The 21,987-nt window shown below is 35.6% G+C and overlaps 1 pseudogene; it reads left to right on the top strand.

Moving 5' to 3' along the window:
* Nucleotides 1–801: 801 nt before the first annotated feature.
* On the top strand, nucleotides 802–1,563 carry LOC125095544 (28S ribosomal protein S30, mitochondrial-like; annotated as a pseudogene).
* The last annotated feature ends 20,424 nt before the right edge of the window (nucleotides 1,564–21,987 follow it).

Raw genomic sequence — 21,987 nt, 5'->3', positions numbered from 1 at the left:
CATAGGCCATTAGGGAACAGCAAATTAAAACAATAATGAGGAAGGACATGGTTAGGAGCTATGAACAGGTGAAGCACAGATTTATAGCTTTGTGAAAGTATTCTGTACTATACCAAAATGTAGGATATGACATGATGCATTTGGCAAAACCCATGGAATTGTCCAACACAAAAAATAAATCCTAATGTAGGGGTGCCTGGGTTCTCAGTCAGGTAAGCATCTGCCTTTGGCTCAGGTCATGATCCCAGAGTCATGGAATGGAGCCCTGTGTAGGGCTCCCTGCTCAGCCAGGAGTCTGCTTCTCCTCTCTCTGCCCTTCCTGAGCCCCACTTGTGCTCTCTCTCACTCTCTCTCTCTCTCTCTGTCTCAAATAAATAAATAAAATCTTTCAAAAAAATTCTAATGTGAACTATGGACTTCAGTGAATGAAAGAAAAATAACCTGATCCTTTGAGTCACTTCTCATCTGACTTATGAACTTTTACATGTCCTTCTAACTACCAGTTTTCAGCACATGGCTCATAGACTTCTTCTACCCCAAGTTCTACTTTTATCCTTTGGAACAGAACAAGTTATTCAATAATATGGCTTCTCAGTTCCTGGATCTTTTCGTCATTAGTTTTATTTCATACACCTAAGCTTATGGGTATACCTTGACCATACCATTACCTGAAAATAAAAGTTAGATCTTTTGAAAAAATTAATTCAAGTATTCCTCTCTCACACCTAAATTTCATTTGCTCTTTGCTCTTTCATTTCTTCTATTATACCACAGTTTGATTTCTGGGTCTTTGTATCTTCTATGATATCTCTACCTACATTCTTCTGTCTTCACTCCCTTCCTTATCCAGTTCAATTTTACTGGTTGCAAGATGAAGAAATTCTTTCTAGTAGTCATCAGAAAGGTTGAGTTGATGCTGTGCAATACCAAATAAATGATAAACCACACAACCAGTTCAAATATCCGAACAACTCCCAGAGTTTGTGTCGCTGGATTATTCTATACCTGTCGAAATTCCTGTTATAACTTGTAAGCCAGACAAACTTCCATTATTCAAATGACAATATGAAAATACCATATTTATTGGCTCAAAGACAGCAGATCCATACTGTTATGGTCACACACAGTTTCACCCATTACCTGACAAATTAAAAATGGAAAGGCTTTTTGAAAGGGAACTGTGCTGATCAGATAGAACTTGTTTTTAGAGCTAATGCTATTGCAAGCCTCTTTGCTTGGACTGGAGCACAAGCTCTGTATCAAGGATTTTGGAGTGAAGCAGATGTTACTCGGCCTTTTGTCCCTCAGGGCATGATCACAGATGGAAAATACTTTTCCTTTTTCTGCTACCAGTTAAATACTTTGGCACTGACTACACAAGGGGATCAAAATAACCCTCCTAAAACTATATGTTGGGGGACACAAAGTAAGCCTCTTTATGAAACAACTGAAGATAATGTGAAAGGTTTTAATGATGATGTCCTCCAGATAGTTCACTTTCTACTGAACAGACCAAAAAGAAGACAAATGACAGCTGTTGGAAAACTGGGAAGAAATAATTGATTCAGGACTTTGGGAATACTTCAGTTTCACTGAAGGGAAAATAAAAGGAACTTTAATAATGATAAAATTTCTTGGCCACATCTTTATGGCCTATTTTTTTTTTAGTCATATCTACTTCACAACCCCTCCCACTCTCATGCTCTCTCTCTCTTAAATAAATAAACAAATTTTTAAAAAAATAAAATTGCAAAATTATCACATCACATTATTAGTTAAAATCCTCTAGTGGTTGCCAATGAATCTTTAGACAAATTTCAAATCCTTTTCAGTAACTTCATGGGTCTTTATGACCTAGGCCCAAGGCACCATTTTTCTTGTCTTTCATGATTTACCTAGTAGAATATTTTGTCCTGGAGTAAAGATGGCAGAGAAGTAGCAGGCTGAGATGACATCAGGTAGCAGGAGATCAGCTAGATAGCTTATCAAACCATTGTGAACACCTACAAATCCCACCAGAGGTTGAAGAGAAGAGCAGAAATTATAAAAACAGAAAATTGACCACTTTCTGAAAGGTAGGACTGGTGGAGAAGTGAATCCAAAGCAATGGGAAGATAGACTGTGGGGGGAGGGGCTGGCTCCTGGCAAGCGGCAGAACAACGGAGCGCAAAATCAGGACTTTTAAAAGTCTGCTCCACTGAGGGACATCACTCCAGAGGCTAAACCGGGTGAAGCCCACGCGGGGTCACAGAAGGATCAGGGGTGTCTGAGTGTCGCAGAGCTCACAGGTATTAGAACAGGGAAGCCGGCTACAGAGACAGAGCTGAGGAGTGAGCGCTCAACTCAGGGTTACCTTGAACTGGTCACAGGCTGGGTGAGCTCGGAGCATGGCTGGAGGCCAGGGAGATGGGAGTGATTGAGCGCAATTCTCTTGAGGGTGCACTGAGGGGTGGGGTCCCGAGCTCTCGGCTCCAACGGGCCAGAGATTGGGAGGCCATCATTTTCATTCCCATCCTCCGGAACTCTACCGAAAGTGTTCACAGAACAAAAGCTCCCAAAAGTGAACCTGAGCTGATTACTTAGCAGGGACCCTGGTAAGGGTGGTGCAATTCCGCCTCGGGCAAAGACACTTGAGAATCACTACAACAGGCCCCTCCCCCAGAAGACCAACAAGAAATCCAGCCAAGACCAAGTTCAATTACCTAGGAGAACAGCAGAATTCCAGAGGAGGAGAAAGCAAAGCATGGAATTCATGGCTTTCTCCCCATAATTCTTTAGTCCTGCAGTTAATTAATTTTTTTCAATTTGTATTTTTCTTCTGCTAAATTTTTTTTTTACTTTTACCCTTTCCTCTTTCAACAGTTTTTTCACTAGTTATCTTAACAATACCTTTCATTTAAAAAATAATCTTTACTGCACCTTCATTATTATAGTCTTATTTTATCCTTCATTGTATCTAACTTTATTTTTTGTATACACATAAGGTTTTTTCTTCTAAAAAATTTGGGGTACAACTTCTTTTAATAGATCAAAATATACCCTAAATCTAGTTCTGGGCTTGTTCTAGCCTCCAGCCCGAGCAAATTCTTTCCACTTTCTTTTTCTTTATTCTCCCAACCAACTAACTTTATCAACTCCATTTTTAGAAATTAAAAAAAATTTTTTTTCATCTTTATAGGCATATTCCATCCTTTCATTGTGTTTACCCTTATATATGTTTTTCATTCTTTAAAATTTTGGGAGGTAGTTTCTTCTAAGAGACCAAATACTCCCAAAATTAAGTGGGTGACCCTGTTCTAGTCACCAGTCTAATATATATATACATATTTTTTCTTTATTTGTTTTCTTTTTAAATTTTTTTTTTTCTGAACTTCTTTTTATCCCCTTTCTCCCTCCCATAATTTGGGGTCTCTTCTGATTTGATTAAAGCACATTTTCCTGGGGTCTTTGCCACACATTTAGTATTTTATTCTCTCATTCATATATTCTTATCTGGACAAAATGACAAGGCGGAAAAACTCAACATAAAAAAAAGAACAAGAGGCAGGACCAAAGGCTAGTGATCTAATCAATATGGATATTGGTAATATGTCAGATCTAGAGTTCAGAATAACAATTCTCAAGGTTCTAGCCGGGCTTGAAAAAGGCATGGAAGATATTAGAGAAACCCTATCCAGAGAGATAAAAGCCCTTTCTGGAGAAATAGAAGAACTAAAATCTAACCAAGCTGAAATAAAAAAAGCTATTAATAAGGTGCAATAAAAAATGGAGGCTCTTACTGCTACGATAAATGAGGCAGAAGAAAGAATTAGTGATATAGAAGACCAAATGACAGAGAATAAAGGAGCTGAGCAAAAGAGAGACAAGCAACTGCTGGACCATGAGGGGAGAATTCGAGAGATAAGTGACACCAGAAGACGAAACAACATTAGAATAATTGGGATTCCAGAAGAAGAAAGAGAGAGGGGAGCAGAAGGTATATTGGAGAGAATTATTGGAGAGAATTTCCCTAATATGGCAAAGGGAACAAGCATCAAAATCCAGGAGGTATATAGAATGCCCCTCAAAATCAATAAGAATAGGTCCACACCCCATCACCTAATAGTAAAATTTACAAGTCTTAGTGACAAAGAGAAAATTCTGAAAGCAGCCCAGGACAAGAAGTCTGTAACATACAATGATAAAAATATTAGATTGGTGGCAGACTTATCCACAGAGACCTGGCAGGCCAGAAAGAACTGGCATGATATATTCAGAGCACTAAACAAGAAAAACATGCAGCCAAGAATACTATATCCAGCTAGGCTATCACTGAAAATAGAAGGAGAGATAAAAAGCTTCCAGGACAAACAAAAGATGAAAGAATTTGCAAATACCAAACCAGCTCTACAGGAAATATTGAAAGAGGTCCTTTAAGCAAAGAGAGAACCTAAAAGTAGTAGATCAGAAGGGAACAGAGACAATATACAGTAACAGTCACCTTACAGGCAATACAATGGCACTAAATTCATATCTCTCAATACTTACCCTGAATGTAAATGGGCGAAATTCCCCAATCAAAAGACACAGGGTATCAGAATGGATACAAAAACAAAACCCATCAATATGCTGGATACAAGAAACTCATTTTAGACCCAAAGACACCTCCAGATTTAAAGTGAGGGGGTGGAAAACAACTTACCATGCTAATGGACATCAGAAGAAAGCTGGGGTGGTAATCCTTATATCACATGAATTAGATTTTAAGCCAAAGACTATAATAAGAGATGAGGAAGGACACTAGATCATACTCAAAGCATCTGTCCAACAAGAAGATCTAACAATTTTAAATATCTATGCCCCTAACATGGGAGCAACCAACTATATAAACCAATTAATAACAAAATCAAAGAAACACATCGACAAGAATACAATAGTAGTAGGGGACTTTAACACCCCCCTCACTGAAATGGACAGATCATCCAAGCAAAAGATCAACAAGGAAATAAAGGCCTTAAATGACACACTGGACCAGATAGACATCACAGATATATTCAGAACATTCCATCCCAAAGCAACAGAATACACATTCTTCTCTAGTGCACATGGAACATTCTCCAGAATAGATCACATCCTGGTCACAAATCAGGTCTCAACCGGTATCAAAGGTTGGAATCATTCCCTGCATATTTTCAGACCACAATGCTCTGAAGCTAGAAATCAATCACAAGAGGAAATTTGGGAAGAACCCAAATACATGTAGACTAAATAGCATCCTTTTAAAGAATGAATGGGTCAACCAGGAAATTAAAGAAGAATTGAAAAAAATCATGGAAAGAAATGATAATGAAAACACAATGGTTCAAAATCTGTGGGAAACAGCAAAGGCAGTCCTGAGAGGAAAATATATAGCGGTACAAGCCTTTCTCAAGAAACAAGAAAGACCTCAAATACACAACCTAACCCTACACCTAAAGGAGCTGGACAAAGAACAACAAAGAAAGCCTAAACCCAGCAGGAGAAGAGAAATCATAAAGATCAGACCAGCAATCAATGAAATAGAAACCAAAAAAACAATAGAACAAATCAACGAAACTAGGAACTGGTTCTTTGAAAGACTTAATAAGATTGATAAACCCCTGGCCAGACTTATCAAAAAGAAAAGAGAAAGGACCCAAATAAATAAAATCATGAATGAAAGAGAAGGGATCACAACCAACATCAAAGAAATACAAACAGTTATAAGAACATACTATAAGCAACTCTACGCAAACAAATTTGACAATCTGGAAGAAATGGATGTATTCCTAGAGACTTATAAACTACCACAACTGTACCAGGAAGAAATAGAAAACCTGAACAGACCCATAACCAGTAAGGAGATTGAAGCAGTCATCAAAAATCTCCAAACAAACAAAAGCCCAGGGCCAGACAGCTTCCCAGGGGAATTCTACCAAACATTTAAAGAAGAATTAATTCCGGGTGCCTGGGTTGCTCAGTGGGTTGAGCCGCTGCCTTTGGCTCAGGTCATGATCTCAGGTTCCTGGGATCGAGTCCCGCATCGGGCTCTCTGCTCAGCAGGGAGCCTGCTTCCCTCTCTCTCTCTCTGCCTGCCTCTCTGCCTACTTGTGAACTCCGTCTGTCAAATAAATAAATAAAATCTTTTAAAAAAAAAAGAATTAATTCCTATTCTCCTGAAACTCTTCCAAAAAATAGAAATGGAAGGAAAACTTCCAAACTCATTTTATGAGGCCAGCATCACCTTGATCCCAAAACCAGACAAGGATCCCATCAAAAAAGAGAATTACAGACCAATATCCTTGATGAACACAGATGCGAAAATTCTCACCAAAATACTAGCTAATAGGATCCAACAGTACATTAAAAGGATTATTCACCACGACCAAGTGGGATTTATTCCAGGGCTGCAAGGTTGGTTCAACATCCGCAAATCAATCAATGTGATACAACACATTAATGAAAGAAAGAACAAGAACCATATGATACTCTCCATAGATGCTGAAAAAGCATTTGACAAAGTACAGCATCCCTTCCTGATCAAAACTCTTCAAAGTGTAAGGATAGAGGGCACATACCTTAATATCATCAAAGCCATCTATTAAAAACCTACTGCAAATATCATTCTCAATGGAGAAAAACTGAAAGCTTTGCTGCTAAGGTCAGGAAAATGGCAGTGATGTCCATTATCACCAATGCTATTCAACATAGTACTAGAAGTCCTAGCCTCAGCAATCAGACAACAAAAAGAAACTAAAGGCATCCAAATCGGCAAAGAAGAAGTCAAACTATCACTCTTTGCAGATGATATGATACTATATGTGGAAAACCCAAAAGACTCCACTCCAAAACTGCTAGAACTTTACAGGAATTTAGTAAAGTGTCAGGATATAAAATCAATACACTGAAATCAGTTGCATTTCTTTACACCAACAACAAGACAGAAGAAAGAGAAATTAAGGAGTCAATCCCATTTATAATTGCACCCAAAACCATAAGATACCTAGGAATAAACCTGACCAAAGAGGCAAAGAATCTATACTCAGAAAACTGTAAAGTATTCATGAAAGAAATTGAGGAAGACACAAAGAAATGGAAAAATGTTCCATGCTCCTGGATTGGAAGAAAAATATTGTGAAAATGTGTATGCTACCTAAAGCAATGTGCACATTTAATACAATACCTATCAAAATCCCATTCATTTTTTTCAAAGAAATGGAACAAAGGATCCTTAAATTTATATGGAACCAGAAAAGACCTCGAATAGCCAAAGGAATATTGAAAAAGAAAGCCAAAGTTGGTGGCATCACAATTCCGGACTTCAAGCTCTATTACAAAGCTGTCATCATCAAGACAGCATGGTACTGGCACAAAGACAGACACATAGATAAATGAAACAGAATAGAGCCCAGAAATAGACCCTCAACTCTATGGTCAACTAATCTTTGACAAAGCAGGAAAGAATGTCCAATGGAAAAAAGACAGCTTCTTCAACAAATGGTGTTGGGAAAATTGGACAGCCACATGCAGAAAAATGAAACTGGACCATTTCCTTAAACCACATACAATAATAGACTCCAAGTGGATGAAAGGAATCTAGCAAAATCCTTGAGGAGGACACAGGCAGCAACCTCTTCGATCTCAGCTGCAGCAACTTCTTCCTAGGCACATTTCCAAAGGCAAGGGAAGCAAGGGCAATATGGAGCTATTGGGACTTCATCAAGATCAAAAGCTTTTGCACAGCAAAAGAAACAGTTAACAAAACCAAAAGACAACTGACAGAATGGGAGGAGATATTTGCAAACTACATATCAGATAAAGGGCTAGTATCCAAAATCTATAAAGAGCTTAGCAAACTCAACACCCAAAGAACAAATAAACCAATCAAGAAATGGGTGGAGGACATGAACAGACATTTCTACAAAGAAGACATCCAGATGGCCAACAGACACATGAAAAAATGCTCCACATCACTCGGCATCAGGGAAATATAAATCAAAACCATGATGAGATATCACCTCACACCAGTCAGAATGGCTAAAATTAACAAGTCAGGAAATGACAGATGCTGGCGAGGATGCGGAGAAAGGGGAACCCTCCTACACTGTTGGTGGGAATGCAAGCTGGTGCAACCACTCTGGAAAACAGCATGGAAGTTCCTCAAAAAGTTGAAAATAGAGCTACCCTATGACCCAGCAATTGCACTACTGGATATTTACCCTAAAGATACAAACACAGTGATCCGAAGGGGCACGTGCACCAAATGTTTATAGCAGCAATGTCCACAATAGCCAAACTATGGAAAGAACCTAGATGTCCATCAACAGACGAATGGATAAGGAAGATGTGGTATATAGACACAATGCAATACTATGCAGCCATCAAAAGAAATGAAATCTTGCCATTTGCAATGATGTGGATGGAACTAGAGGGTATTATGCTTAGCAAAATAAGTTAATCAGAGAAAGACAACTATCATATGATTCCCTGATATGAGGAAGTAGAGATGCAACGTGGGGGGTTTGGAGAGTAAGAAAAGAATAAATGAATGAAGATGGGATCGGAAGGGAGACAAACCATAAGAGACTCTTAATCTTACAAAACAAACTGAGGGTTGCTGGGGGGAGGGGGGTAGGAAGGGGTGGTGGGGTTATGGTCATTGGGGAAGGTATGTGCTATGGTGAGTGCTGTGAAGTGTATAAACCTGGCAATCACAGACCTGTACCCCTGGGGCTAAAAATACATTATATGTTTATAAAAAATTTTTAAAAATTTCAAATAGTTAAATTAAAAAAATAAAGAATATTTTGTCCCAGACATTACAAATGTTTTAGCTTAATTTCAACCCTTTCTCTTGATTTTAGGTCTTCATACATAATTTTCCTATGATATGAAGCAATTTTAATGTCCTCTTACATGACTAATTCTTTTTTTTTTTTTAAGATTTTATTTATTTGACAGACAGAGATCACAAGTAGGCAGAGAGGCAGGCAGAGAGAGAGAGGGGAGGAAGCAGGGTCCCTGCTGAGCAGAGAGCCCGATGCAGGGCTCGATCCCAGGACCCTGGGATCATGAGCTGAGCTGAAGGCAGAGGCTTTAATCCACTGAGCCACCCAGGTGCCACTTGACTGATTCTTATTCAATCATCTGCTTTCAATGTAAACTTTTGTTCTACAAGCTATTCCAACGACATATTCTGTTAAGGGCATAAAAGTTATAATATTCCACTCCTCTTACACTATACTTAATTATTTGTTTATTTTTCTGTATTTCTTTCTAGACTTAAACATGTTATCTAAAAGATCCTATGTGTCTTGTTTATAATAATATCCACAACATCTACAACAATCCATGGTCCAAAGTAGGGTCTCAATAAATATGTGATTATTACTAAGTCAATGAATAATTGAATGAATAAATTGAATGATTAATGAAATAATGAGTGAATACTATATTCCTGACCTTTAAAAAAAAAAGTCATCTATAAAACAACCATTTAAAGAATAGTTGGATACCATTCACAAACCTGGAACTCAGAGCCTTGTCCATAAAAGTTTCACATATGATGATATTTGTCCCCTTTGTGTCAGTTGTTTTTAAAAACCTCTGACCAACACAGGGCAAGAGAGTCTTATAACAATTTCTACTAATGATTTCTGGCACAATAAGCAAATACATTGTGAGAAGGTTAAGACTAGTTCTGTCCCTGTATAACTAAGGCATAAGTTCTCCTGTAATAACAGCTGCTAAGTAGTTAAAAATAAAAATAAACAGTTTATAAGTCAACTTCCCAAAGGGAAACTCAGAGGAAGCAACATAGTTAAATTAATATCCTTTCATAAACCATCTCAATTTCTAATTAAAACAAAATTCCCAGTAGAAAATTTGGGATGCAATTCATGGCACCTCTCAGGTAATAGAAGAAAGCACAACCTTTCTTTCTTTTTTTTTTAAGATTTATTTATTTACTTGACAGACAGAGATCACAAGTAGGCAGAGAGGCAGGCAGAGAGGGGTGGGGGGAAGCAGGCTCCCCGCTGAGGAGAAAGCCGGATGTGGGGCTTGATCCCAGGACCCTGGGATCATGACCTGAGCTGAAGGCAGAGGTTTTAACCCACTGAGCCACCCAGGCGCCCCACAACCTTTATTTCTTATCAGAAATAAATTATTTCTTATAATTTTATTGCCATGTTGCCCTTTCTTTATTTGTTAAACCCTGTCTTTTCTGAGTCGAAACCTGGTGAACCCATCAGATGTAAAAACGTTTGAGTGATAAATAAAACTTTTAAATAATTGCATCATTATTTTTTCCAATCTAAAACATTTTTAGATCATTTTAGTTCATTTCCTTTAGTTATAGGTTATAATGCTATTAGTCAGCATTTGCCAAGTGGTTATTATACATCAGGCAATGTTCAGTTACTGATTTACTTACAGGTAGACATATATCTGTAACATATTACTGGGAAATATAACTGTATATAAATATTACTGAGTAATATTCTGGTTATTTAAAATTATAAATATACTGTGTATATGGGTGTGCATGTAAAAGAACCTAAACGGATTCCCCACCAAAATGTTGGCAACGATTTTGTCTATGTGGTGGGACTTGGCGTGATAATTAATTTTAAAAATTATTTACTGTGTTTTAAAAAGGCATCTTAAAATGAGCACATATTATTTCAATTATCATCGAGCTCAACTCTGCCCTTACATACATGTTTACTTTGAAGAGATTAAAATTAGAATTTTCACCATATTTAAAATTTTCCTTCTATTTTCATGTCCAAAAAGAGAAGCTTCCTATTTAAAGATTTAGAGATTCAGAGTTTTTGTTGTTGTGTTTTTTCCTCTATTCCTTATGTTTTAACTATAATATTCTGCCAGAATTAGAGGGGGAGGAATGGCTCATTGAACAATAAATGAATCATTTTAAATGGAATAAATAGTAATTTTGTCTTAACTCTTTTTCTCTTCTTGGTATAAAGATAAACAAATTAGTTTAGTTTTAAAATATATTGAATTAAGACCACCACAGACTAAGAATATAAACAATAATCACTTTTCTTTGCTCTTAAATGTTAGAATGCACTTAAGAAATTATTTTTAAAGAATATTTACACATCAACTACAACAAAAGATGAGTATTTTCAGAACAATTTTCCAGTGTTCAGACAGACAATATAAAATTATTCCATCCAAAGTTTACTCAACAATTATGAAGCTGCAACTTTAGACTACAGCTTGCAGCTAACGTTTTCTAGCAGGCTCAACAAAATCTGTGAACTTCAAAATCAGACATTCTACTAGAGCTATCTAGAGATTTTCTTATTGCTTATATTTGCACCTAAAATTCGTAGGTTTTAAACTCCTACTTCTCAAGCCTTTGGGGCAATTTTTAGAAATTATTTTGAGAAAATATTTGGAACTTGTTCCTGCAGTCTGTCTTCCCACATGAGTACCGGGGCACCATGCCTTCAAAAACATAATGTTGACAATTACTTAATGAAATGGTATCTAAATCAAGAGTCTCTGTCCAACGATTTAAATACTTCTGCCCTTTCGACACTGACCAGAGCACTTCATCCTTAATTGACTCTTCCAATTCTTGTCAAATATTTGAGACAAATGTTCCTCGGGAGAGAATGTCCAAAAAAGATCCTATTTCTGCTATCAGTAAATAACTATACTCTCTTTCTCATGAAAGGCCTCATCTATAACCAAATCACTTGGAGATATTTTCCTACTTGACATGGGGAACTTTACTGAATATGACCTAGTGAAGAACATGTCTTAGCTCCAGATGACTAGAGCAAGAAAAAACTGTAAATCCATCATGGCTATTTTCTTGATTCTTTGAGACCTGATTCTATTCCTTAACCTTGAGTTTTGAATTAGCAACTGGTGCTCAAGACAAAGAGGTACTATGTCTCATCCTTTATCCATATGTAGTATATCTTATCTTAAAATTAAAGATGGTCTAAGAGAATCCTTGTTTACAACCAAGGGTGAGAAATGGGGAGAGATATTTGTGAGGCATGATTCACATTCTTTATAACATCCAACAAACAGGTTCACTTTTTGAAGATTTTGAATTTACTTATTTTAGCATTAACAATTGATTATTTCATAAAATTTGTACAAAATATTGGGTTCTAGACCATTGTGATAGATTCTTATTTCACCCTTTATGCTTTGGACCAGCACGGAGAACTTCTTCAGAAATGTCTACAGACAGGAAGAAAAAAATTTTCCTTGACTTTTATCAATGATCAACTGAATAAATAAAATTTTTAAAAACCTGTTTTTTTCATCATGTATAAGTATTTGATGCCCCTTAAATAAACTGTTATTTTTCCTAAAAGGAATAAGATAAGGAGGAATGATAAATTACTTTTACAATTTAGAGTAAGAAAATGTGTCTCTCTTGACAATCTCTTTCCAAATTGCTCTACGGACTACAATGTGCATTCTTTACTAATGATACTATATCATGGATTAATATTTAATCATTACATATATAATTTAAGAGACTTATTACAGTATAATTCCATTTATAGCTCTCTTATTCGTTGTGCTATTTTGTGATATTTTAACACATATGTTTTAAACACTCCATATATTATTATTATTTGTAATTAAGTAATCTACTTTTTATTTTATTTTAGAGAGAGTGTAAGAGAGGCAGAGGGAGAGAGGGACTCTTAAGTAAGTTTTATGCCCAGCATGGAGCCTGAAGCAGGGCTTGGTTTTAAAACCTGAGATCAGGGGCGCCTGGGTGGCTCAGTGGGTTAAGTCACTGCCTTCGGCTCAGGTCATGATCTCAGGGTCCTGGGATCGAGTCCCGCATTGGGCTCTCTGCTCAGCGGGGAGCCTGCTTCCCTCTCTCTCTCTCTCTGCCTGCCTCTGTCTACTGTGATCTCTCTCTGTCAAATAAATGGATAAAATATTTAAAGAAAAAAAAATAAAATAAAATAAATAAAACCTGAGATCATGACCTGAGCCAAAATCAAGAGTCAGACACTTAGCTGACTGAGCCACCTAGGCACCCCTAGAATAATCTACTTTTAATGAATTTAAGAAAAGATATACACATATCCTTTGGTGTTTATCTACACATTTACCAATTCTAATGTTCATCATTTCTTCCTATATATAAAAAATTTCCATCTGGAGTCATTTACCATAAGTCTGAGAACTTTAATTAGCAATATTTTAGTGTATACCTTCTGTGACAAGTTCTAGCAGCTTTTGTTTACATGAAAATGTCTTTTTTTTTTTTTTTTGCCTCAAGTTTTTAAAGATATTTTTCCTGGATATAGCTTTTTTTTTCTTTGGCAATTTTTAGAGTGTATTATATTCTCTTTTGATTTATATTGTTTATAAAGAGAAATAAGCAGTATTTTTATGGAAGTTCCACTGTCTTTAATTTTTCTTTGCCTTTGGCTGCTTTTAAGATTTTTCTCTGGTTATTAACAATTTGACTATTATGTGTCTAGGTGCCTTTTCCTCTTCATTTATGCTGCCATGGGTTCGCTGATTTTCCTGCATTTGTAGGTTGCTTTTTGGGTCAAATTTGAAAATTTTTCAGTCAACATTTCTTCAAATATTTTTTTCCCTACATTTTCCTTCTTCTCTTTTTGGGACATGAATTACATGTATGTGTTACTGTTTGATACTGTCATATTGGCCTCTTAGCCTCTATTCATACTTCTCAGTCATCTTTCCCTCTATATTTTAGTTTGGATAATTTCTGTTGACTCACTTTCATGCTTACTTATCCCTCTTTTGTGCAATTTGTTGTTAATTACATGCAATGAATGTTTAATTTCAGATATTGTGTCTTTTCAGTTTTATATTTTCCATTTGTTTCTTCTTCACAATTCTATAGCTCTTCTGAAATTTTCTACTTGCACCAATTTTATCCAGACTTCTCTATATTTGCTTTAATGTATTTGTCATAGATGTATTACAATCCTGACTACTAATTCCAATATCTGGGTCATATGTAATTTTATTTTAATGAGTTATATTTCCTATTTTCTCTACATATCTGGGATTTTTTTTTTTTTTTTGGAGCTGGCATTATGTATTGTAGAGACTCTAAAATCTGCCATTGATTTTAAAACCCTGAGATCATGACCTGAGCCGAAATCAAGAGTCAGACACTTAGCTGAAAAGTGTTGCATTTTATACAAGCATGGAAGTAAATTATAAGCAGTTTACTTGATCTTTGAAGGCATTTTTTTTTTTTTTTTGGAATTCTTAAGAGTGTTCAGTTTTGGGGTTTTGTGTGTGTGTTGTTTCTTATTTTTGTTTGTTGGTTTTTGAGTTTTATGGCAAACTCCTTATTCTTTGGTTGTAGTCTTTACTCCTAAGATGTGACCCTTATGTTGTCAGTTAAGACCTTGAGGTATTTATCAAATGGTGAGATTCACACTCCAATCCTGTTTCTCTAGCAGTGGGCAGCTATTAATATCTCAGTTCAATTTTTTTAGCTTTCCAGATGTTGTTTTTCCAGAGAGATTCATCGTTGTCTTACTCTGTGCGTATACAGTTTAGGAGTCAATGATTTGAGAGGCCTTGCATACGGAATCGCTGTGGTTCTCTCCTTTTGGGGATTCTCCCTTCATATTCTGTCTACTCCTAGATCCATAAATCTAATTTGGATCTACTGTTTGACTCCTTAAACCAATAAGATAGTAGCTTTTTTTCTTGAGTTCTATCACAGTCATGTCATGGGGACTTGAAACTTCCCTTAAGAGAAGACCCCATAAATGAAAATCTTACTCAGAGTCTTTCTATTCTTTCAGGGTAAACCCTCTTCTAGTTTGTACTTGTTTTTGTCACTTTCTGGTAATCTTAAATATTTATATTTTATATTTTGTCCATGGTTTTATAATTGTTAATAGATAAATTAGTCCACTAGCATTTACCCATCATTGATGAGATAAGAATTTTCCATTACTTTTATTTGCTTGATTTGCAAATGATTAGTGAGCTAGTAGGTTTTTGAAATATTTTTACTAAAATTAAATTTATTTACATGCAAATTACTTCATAGTTGTGTGCATGTTGGTACAACATATGAATAAGAGCCTCAGAAATTAGATATGCATTATTTTAAAGTGTAAGTCATTATGCAATGAGAATACTAAAGTTCACACAAACAGATACTTGAAAGATACCAATCAGGACTCTCAAGTCATCTTTATTCAAGTATTTATTGAGGTTGCTGACATGTTTTTCTAATGTCTATTGATAGTACTCTTGCATTTTAGCTCAAAAATTGTTCAGGTTAATTTTCTTGTTTAAGTCAGAGCTAAATGACTTGGGAAAGCATTTGTGAGTTTGTTCAACATAAATGATTTTACCTAAGGATATCTTACATTCGTAAAATCTCCAGAGTTGGACAACAAAATTCACATATGTTTACTTGGTTTAACTTTCTTAACTACCCTCTGAGGTAGTATGCCAAAATTTCCATTTTATAGATTACAAAATTAGAGTTTTAGAGGAATTTCAGTGACTTTCTAAATAGAACACAGATAGGTGATGAAGTCAGGTCCTTGACACAAATATTCTGCCTTTCATTAAAATTTTGTTTCCACTAATCCATAGCTATGTCCTTAACAGGGAAAATGCTCTGAACGGATCTCAATGCTCTTTTTTTGGACAAGTCAAATACTTTATGTTATCCTTGATATTATACTGAGTAACATAGGATTTGGGATGGCAACTTTGAGACAGAATGCCTTGATGAGACAATAAAATTCAGAAAAGGTTAAGTAGTATATAAAGGTCACATAAATTGATATAGCCCAGATTAGGATTTGGGTATTCTGTCACATTGCTTCATGCTTGACATAGTTAAAGAAATGCTTTCTGGCTCACTGTTTTCCATTACCAGTGTTTATATTTTTAAATCTTGATCAACTTCAAGTTTAACACAAACAATACATTTGTACTTGAGCTGAGAAAACCTTAAAGGAAAAAAAATTAGTTAAGTGCAATTTCTGAAATGAATGTTAGACTCAAACCTCTTTCTTAGCCTCTGATGTTTTCTATCAGGCCTGAGGACAAAGTTTTAAAAATTTACTTGCAAATGACCTTCTATCTCTGCAACCTATAGTTAGTCTATTTTAACCTCTTAAAAACAATGGAATATGAACATAATTCAATTTTAATCTACAAATCCCATTTATTTAATCCCACTTTTAAATTATTATTATTTTTTAACTTCTAGCTCTGAAAATAAGACTTCAGTGTCTCAAGTCCTACACAATGTATAGCGTTTTGGTAAGCTGTTGATTATTAAGGGAGTTTTCTTCTATGTGACTTTTTAAAATTGAATCAGACCTAAAGAAATCTGCTGGCTGAGTAAATATTTGTCTTCTTCTTCTATACTGTAATAGCACCTCATCTTTGATTGTTAGATGTCCTATGCAGAAAACAAAACAACTTCTGGAAAGTTCTTGCCTTACTAATACACTGAAGACATATGATTGCAGAGATGGAGCTCCTGAAGAACTGGTATGTGATTCTTGTTACTAGGAAACCATATTTCTAGATTAAATATCTCTTTCATGCAGCCACTGCTTAATATAGATATATATAGACATATTATACATGCATATGTATATGCATATCCAAAACTTAGCACATACATAAAAATCAAGTTAAAATAGGAAATAGCCTTACAGAGATATGATTTCTACAGATCTGATTGTACTGAAAACAGGTCATTTTTGAGATGTCAAACAAGCATATGATTGATCCTAGATCTTATGTTCTTGACTTTAGATATATGCAGGATGAAAATTTAGAAAACAAAACAAGCTAACTTTAAAATCTTTCCAGTTTCTTATTTTTCTATAATGAAAATACGTGTGAATGGTAGTGAAAAGAGGCATTTGGTTAAATTGTTAGAGCTGACTTTATATTACAGGATTTATAAATGTACTTTCTCTTAAAAGAGTAAGAAAGAGATATGTATATCAACATAGTGATTTTCCTGGGTCTTAAAGAGTGTTATAGCCCATTCAATCACATTTTACTTCTATTTCTACATTATTTGGTAAAACTATAGAAAACTGCCTTTTGCAAATTGCTATAATGGTAAAGTGCATCCTCCCAAATACTATTGCTCAGAAAACTTCTCCTTAGTGGACATTTGTCTAAAATTAAGCCTGATATGGAGAAATATAAAAAGGAGAATTGTTTTGACCCAGTGGCCACAATGACCACTAAGCTTCTTAGGACAGAAGGAAAGCTCCACTAATGGGAGCTATTTCAGAAAGCAAAATAATGATTAGCTCAACTCTATTTGAAGTAAGTGTATTAGACTGGTGGCAATGTTTAACCCCTCCAGATTTGTAGGTCAAGTCACACACACCCTCCCAACCCTGAAGGAGATTAAGAGACTTCATCATAGTATATTTTTGAGTAATAGGAAGTTCACATGATATTACATACCTATTTGTGCCTTCAGCTATTTGTGTAATACACTTGTGTGAGTGTGCACACACACACACACACACACACACACACACACACACACATACCCACACACATTCACACATTTAACCAGAAATGCCAAGGCTTGTAGTTGACCTAGAAAAGTTGGTTCTATAAAAGTCAGTATGCAGTTAATACAGACTAGTACATAAAACCAAAGTATTGTGGGATTTGAAAACTTGTGTCCATTATACAAGTATTTCTGTGGCCTTGAAAGAGAGTCAAGGGAAGAGTTTTCTCAGAAAAGTGAATTGGGTTTATGACTTCAAGAAGTACAAGTAGCTGAGGAGATTCAAGTAGCAGTAAGGCCAGACTTGTGAAGATACCTGCTTGAGGAGGACTGACAATTGCCGAATTGTAAAGTTTCCAGTTTGGAAGATATTTAATCAATCACAATTCTTAGATTTTACACATGTGCCTGTTGAATACCAGAGTGATTGCCAAAGCTGTTAAGATGTAATGACAGAACCACAACTATATCTCTACTCTCTTGATTCTTCTAAAGTTTTCCCATTATACTGTGCTGTATTCACACATGAGTTCTCCATAGGCTCTCATGCAATTGCATTTTTATTGCTCCTATTACTGGGAAGCAAAATAGTGCCCCTTGATTGAAGGTCTGGTCATATACTAATAAAAGCAACCAGATCCAGAGGAAAAAGCCTTTACTTAAGAGAATGGGAAGACCATGAGGGATCATGGGAATAGAATCTCTGGCCATAAAATTGTGAGGTTAAACACATCTACGGGGGCACCTGGGTGGCTCAGTGGGTTTAGCCTCTGCCTTCGGCTCAGGTCATGGTCTCAGGATCCTGGGATCAAGTCCAGCATCAGGCTCTCTGCTCAGCGGGGAGCCTGCTTCCCCCTCTCCCTCTGCCTGCATCTCTGCCTACTTGTGATCTCTGTGTATCAAATAAATAAATAAAATCTTTAAAAAAAATGAAAAGCTAAGTAATTTAACAATTTTAAAGTATTCAAATATTGAATATAACTCAAGTGCTCATTTTTTCCTTTTTAGACTAAAAGGTGAACTGAAGGAATTGAGACTTGGCAAATTGACAAAAGCAAAATTAAATCATCTGCTAAGATACCTTTTAAGTATTTCTAAAATCTTTTTAAGTATAAATGATCTCATTGGACTAAATGGTCGAAAACTGCAGAAATAAGCTTGCCATAAATACACACACACACACACACACACACACATACACACACATGCACACACACAATGTATACTTAATGTACACATATAAAATCAGGCAGGAAAGGTAATTATGTTGTCTTTGCTCTGGATTTTGATTGGTTTCAGCATTGTTTCTGCATTAATCATGGGTGACTCACAGGGACTGAGGAGACAATTCCTTTTTGGAAAAATTTGTCTTTAACAAACATTGCTTGGGTCAAAACTTATTTGGCTTAAATAACCAATGTAGCACTTTGAAATTAATGAAAAGCACATATCGTAGGCCCATTTTATGAGTTTTACATTTTTAATACTATTTTTCTTTTGATATAAATTAGGTATGAAACAGAACTGAGAGACAAGAGAAAAGATTGATAACTTCAACAAAAAAAAAAAATTAAAATTGCACAACATAAGAAGGACCATAGACAAAGAAAAAAGGGACAATTTTCCAAAAATGGGAGGAAATGTTTGTGACATGCATTATAGATTAGTGTGTCTTATATGTAATGTGTGAAGGATGCTTCAAAAGTGAGGATGGATGCAGGATGGGGCACATGAGTGGCTCAGTAGGTTAAGCATCTGACTCTTGATCTCAGCTCAGGCCTTGATCTCAGGGTTGTGAAATAGAGCTTAAAATTCTCTCCCTCTGCCTCTATCCCTTATCCCCTTTTTTGTCCTTCTCCAAAAAAAAAAAAAAAAAAAGTAAACAAATGACATGAATAAAGATTTCCCACAGGAAATATGTGAATGGACTTTGAACTTACAAAAAAAATTCAACATCACTCATAATAGGAACAACACTAAAGAAAATCACCCTATGATACCATTTCTCATCTGTCAGATCAGCAAAAATTGGAGAGTTTGACAAAATACTCTGTTGCTGATATTGTATGCCAACTGCTGATAGAATATAAAAATGTAAAACCATTGTAAAGAAGAATTTCCCAATAGCTAAAGAATAATTACATGAAATTACTCTTTAACCCAGTAATCTCACTTCTAGAAATTTACCCTTAAAGTTCATCTCCAGAAAGAACAAAACAAAGCTAATATTCACAGAAATACTTATTGCAGCAATATTTCTAATAGCAAAATATTTGAAACAAAATATTGAAACAAGCAATTTATAGAAAATTGGTTGAATAAACTCTGTTAAATCCACATGATTAGGTAATTAAGCAGATACAAAAAAATTATCTCTATGCATTACATCCAGGATATATTATGAAGTGAAAAAAACAAGGTGAGGAAAATATATTTAGACTGCTAGGTTTCATGTAAGAGTAAAGGGGGAATAAAATATTTATTGGTACATGTTTTTATGATATCTATTTCTTAAGAAGGAAATTCGGAAAAGAACAACCAGGTACAAAAGACGGTTACACAGAGGGAATGGTGGGATTGAGTGGAAGGGAAAGGGTAGAGTGAGACTCTTCTAACTTCATGTTTTACTTTGGAACTATGTAAATAATTTACTCTAAACTGTGTAAATAATTTTCATGTTTAAAAGTAAATTAGGGAGGTCTGGCTGGTTCAGTCAGTGGAGCATAAAACTCAGGGTTGTGTAGAGATTACTTAAAAGTACAATCTTTAGAGATTCTTGGGTGGCTTAGTCGGTTAACCATGTCTTTTGACTCAGGTCATGATACCAGGGTCCTGGGATCAAGTCCCACATCAAGCTCCCTGCTCAGTGGGGAGCCTGCTTCTCCCTCTGCTTGCTGCTCCTCTTGCCTGTGTTCTCTCTCTCTCTCTCTCTGACAAATAAATAAATAAAATCTTTTTTAAAAAAGTAAAATCTTTTTAAAAAACTGAATTATATAAGGAAAATGGAAAAGAAGCAAACACCAACATGAAAAACAAACAGAAACAAAAGAATGTAACACTAAAATGTTGACAACATAATCATACAGAAGAATTATTTCCCTGCTTGTGCTTTCTCTTTCCCTAACAAATAAATAAACAAAATCTTTTAAAAAAATGGGGGTGGATGCCCAAGTGGCTCAGTTGGTTAAGTGTCTGCCTTCAGCACAGGTCATGATCCCAGGATCCTGGGATTGAGTCCTGTATTGGGCTTCCTGCTCAGTGGGGTGCCTTCTTTTCCCTCAGGCTGCTGCTTCCTCTGCTTATGCTGTCTCTCTCTCTCTCTCTCTCTGTCTGTCTTTCTAACAAAGAAACAAAATCTTTTTTAAAAACATAATCATACAAAAGAATTACTTACATAGTTAGAAGTGGAATTAATAAACTTTTTTCTTCCAAATTTTTATTTAAATTCTAGTTAGTTAACATATAGTGAATATTAGTAGAAAAAAATATATATTATATATATATTAGAATATTAGTAGAATTTAGTGATTCATCACTTATATATAATACCAATGTTCATCCCAACAAGTGTCCTCCTTAATCCTCATCACCCATTGAACCCACCCCCCACCCACCTCCCTCCATCAACCCTCAGTTTTTCCTCTGTTGTTAAAAGTCTCTTATGGTTTGCTTCCCTGCCTCTCTTTTTTTCCCCTTCCCATATGCTCAACCTTTTTTATTCCCCAAACTTTACATATGAGTGAAATCATATAGTACTTGTCTTTCTCTTACTAATTTTAACATAATACACTCTAGCTCCATCCATGTCATTGCAAATGACAAGATTTCATTCTTTTTGATGCCTGAGTAATATTCCACTGTATATACATACACCATATCTTCTTTAACCATTTATCAGTCAGTGGACTCTTGAGCTCTTTCCATAGTTTGGCTTTTGTTGATAATGCTGCTAAAAACATTGGGGTGCATGTGTCCCTTCAAATCAATTTTTTTGTATCCTTTGTAAATACTTAGTAATGTAATTGCTGGGTCATGAGGTGTTCTATTTTTAACTTTTTGAGGAACCTCCATACTGTTTTCCAGAATGGCTTCACTGCTTTGCATTCCCACCAACAGTTTAAGAGAGGTTCCCTTTTTTCCACATCATCACCAACATATGTTGTTTCCTGTGTTGTTAATTTTAGCTACTCTGACAGGTATGAGATGGTATCTTATTGTGGCTTTGATTTGTTTTTGCTGATGAGTGATGTTGGACATCTTTTCACGTGTCTTCTAGTCATCTGGCTATCTTCTTTGGAAAAATTCACGTCTTCTTCCCATTTCTTGACTAGATTATTTGGTTTTTTGGGTGTTGAGTTTGAGGAATTCTTTCTAGATTTTGGATACAAACCCTTTATCTGATATGTCATTTGCAAATATCTTCTCTCATTCTTTAGGCTGTTTTTAGTTTTGTTGACTAT

Source organism: Lutra lutra, chromosome 3 (assembly GCF_902655055.1).
Source record: "Lutra lutra chromosome 3, mLutLut1.2, whole genome shotgun sequence".
NCBI classification, from domain to species: Eukaryota; Metazoa; Chordata; class Mammalia; order Carnivora; family Mustelidae; genus Lutra; species Lutra lutra.
This window is presented reverse-complemented; position numbering and strand designations above follow the sequence as displayed.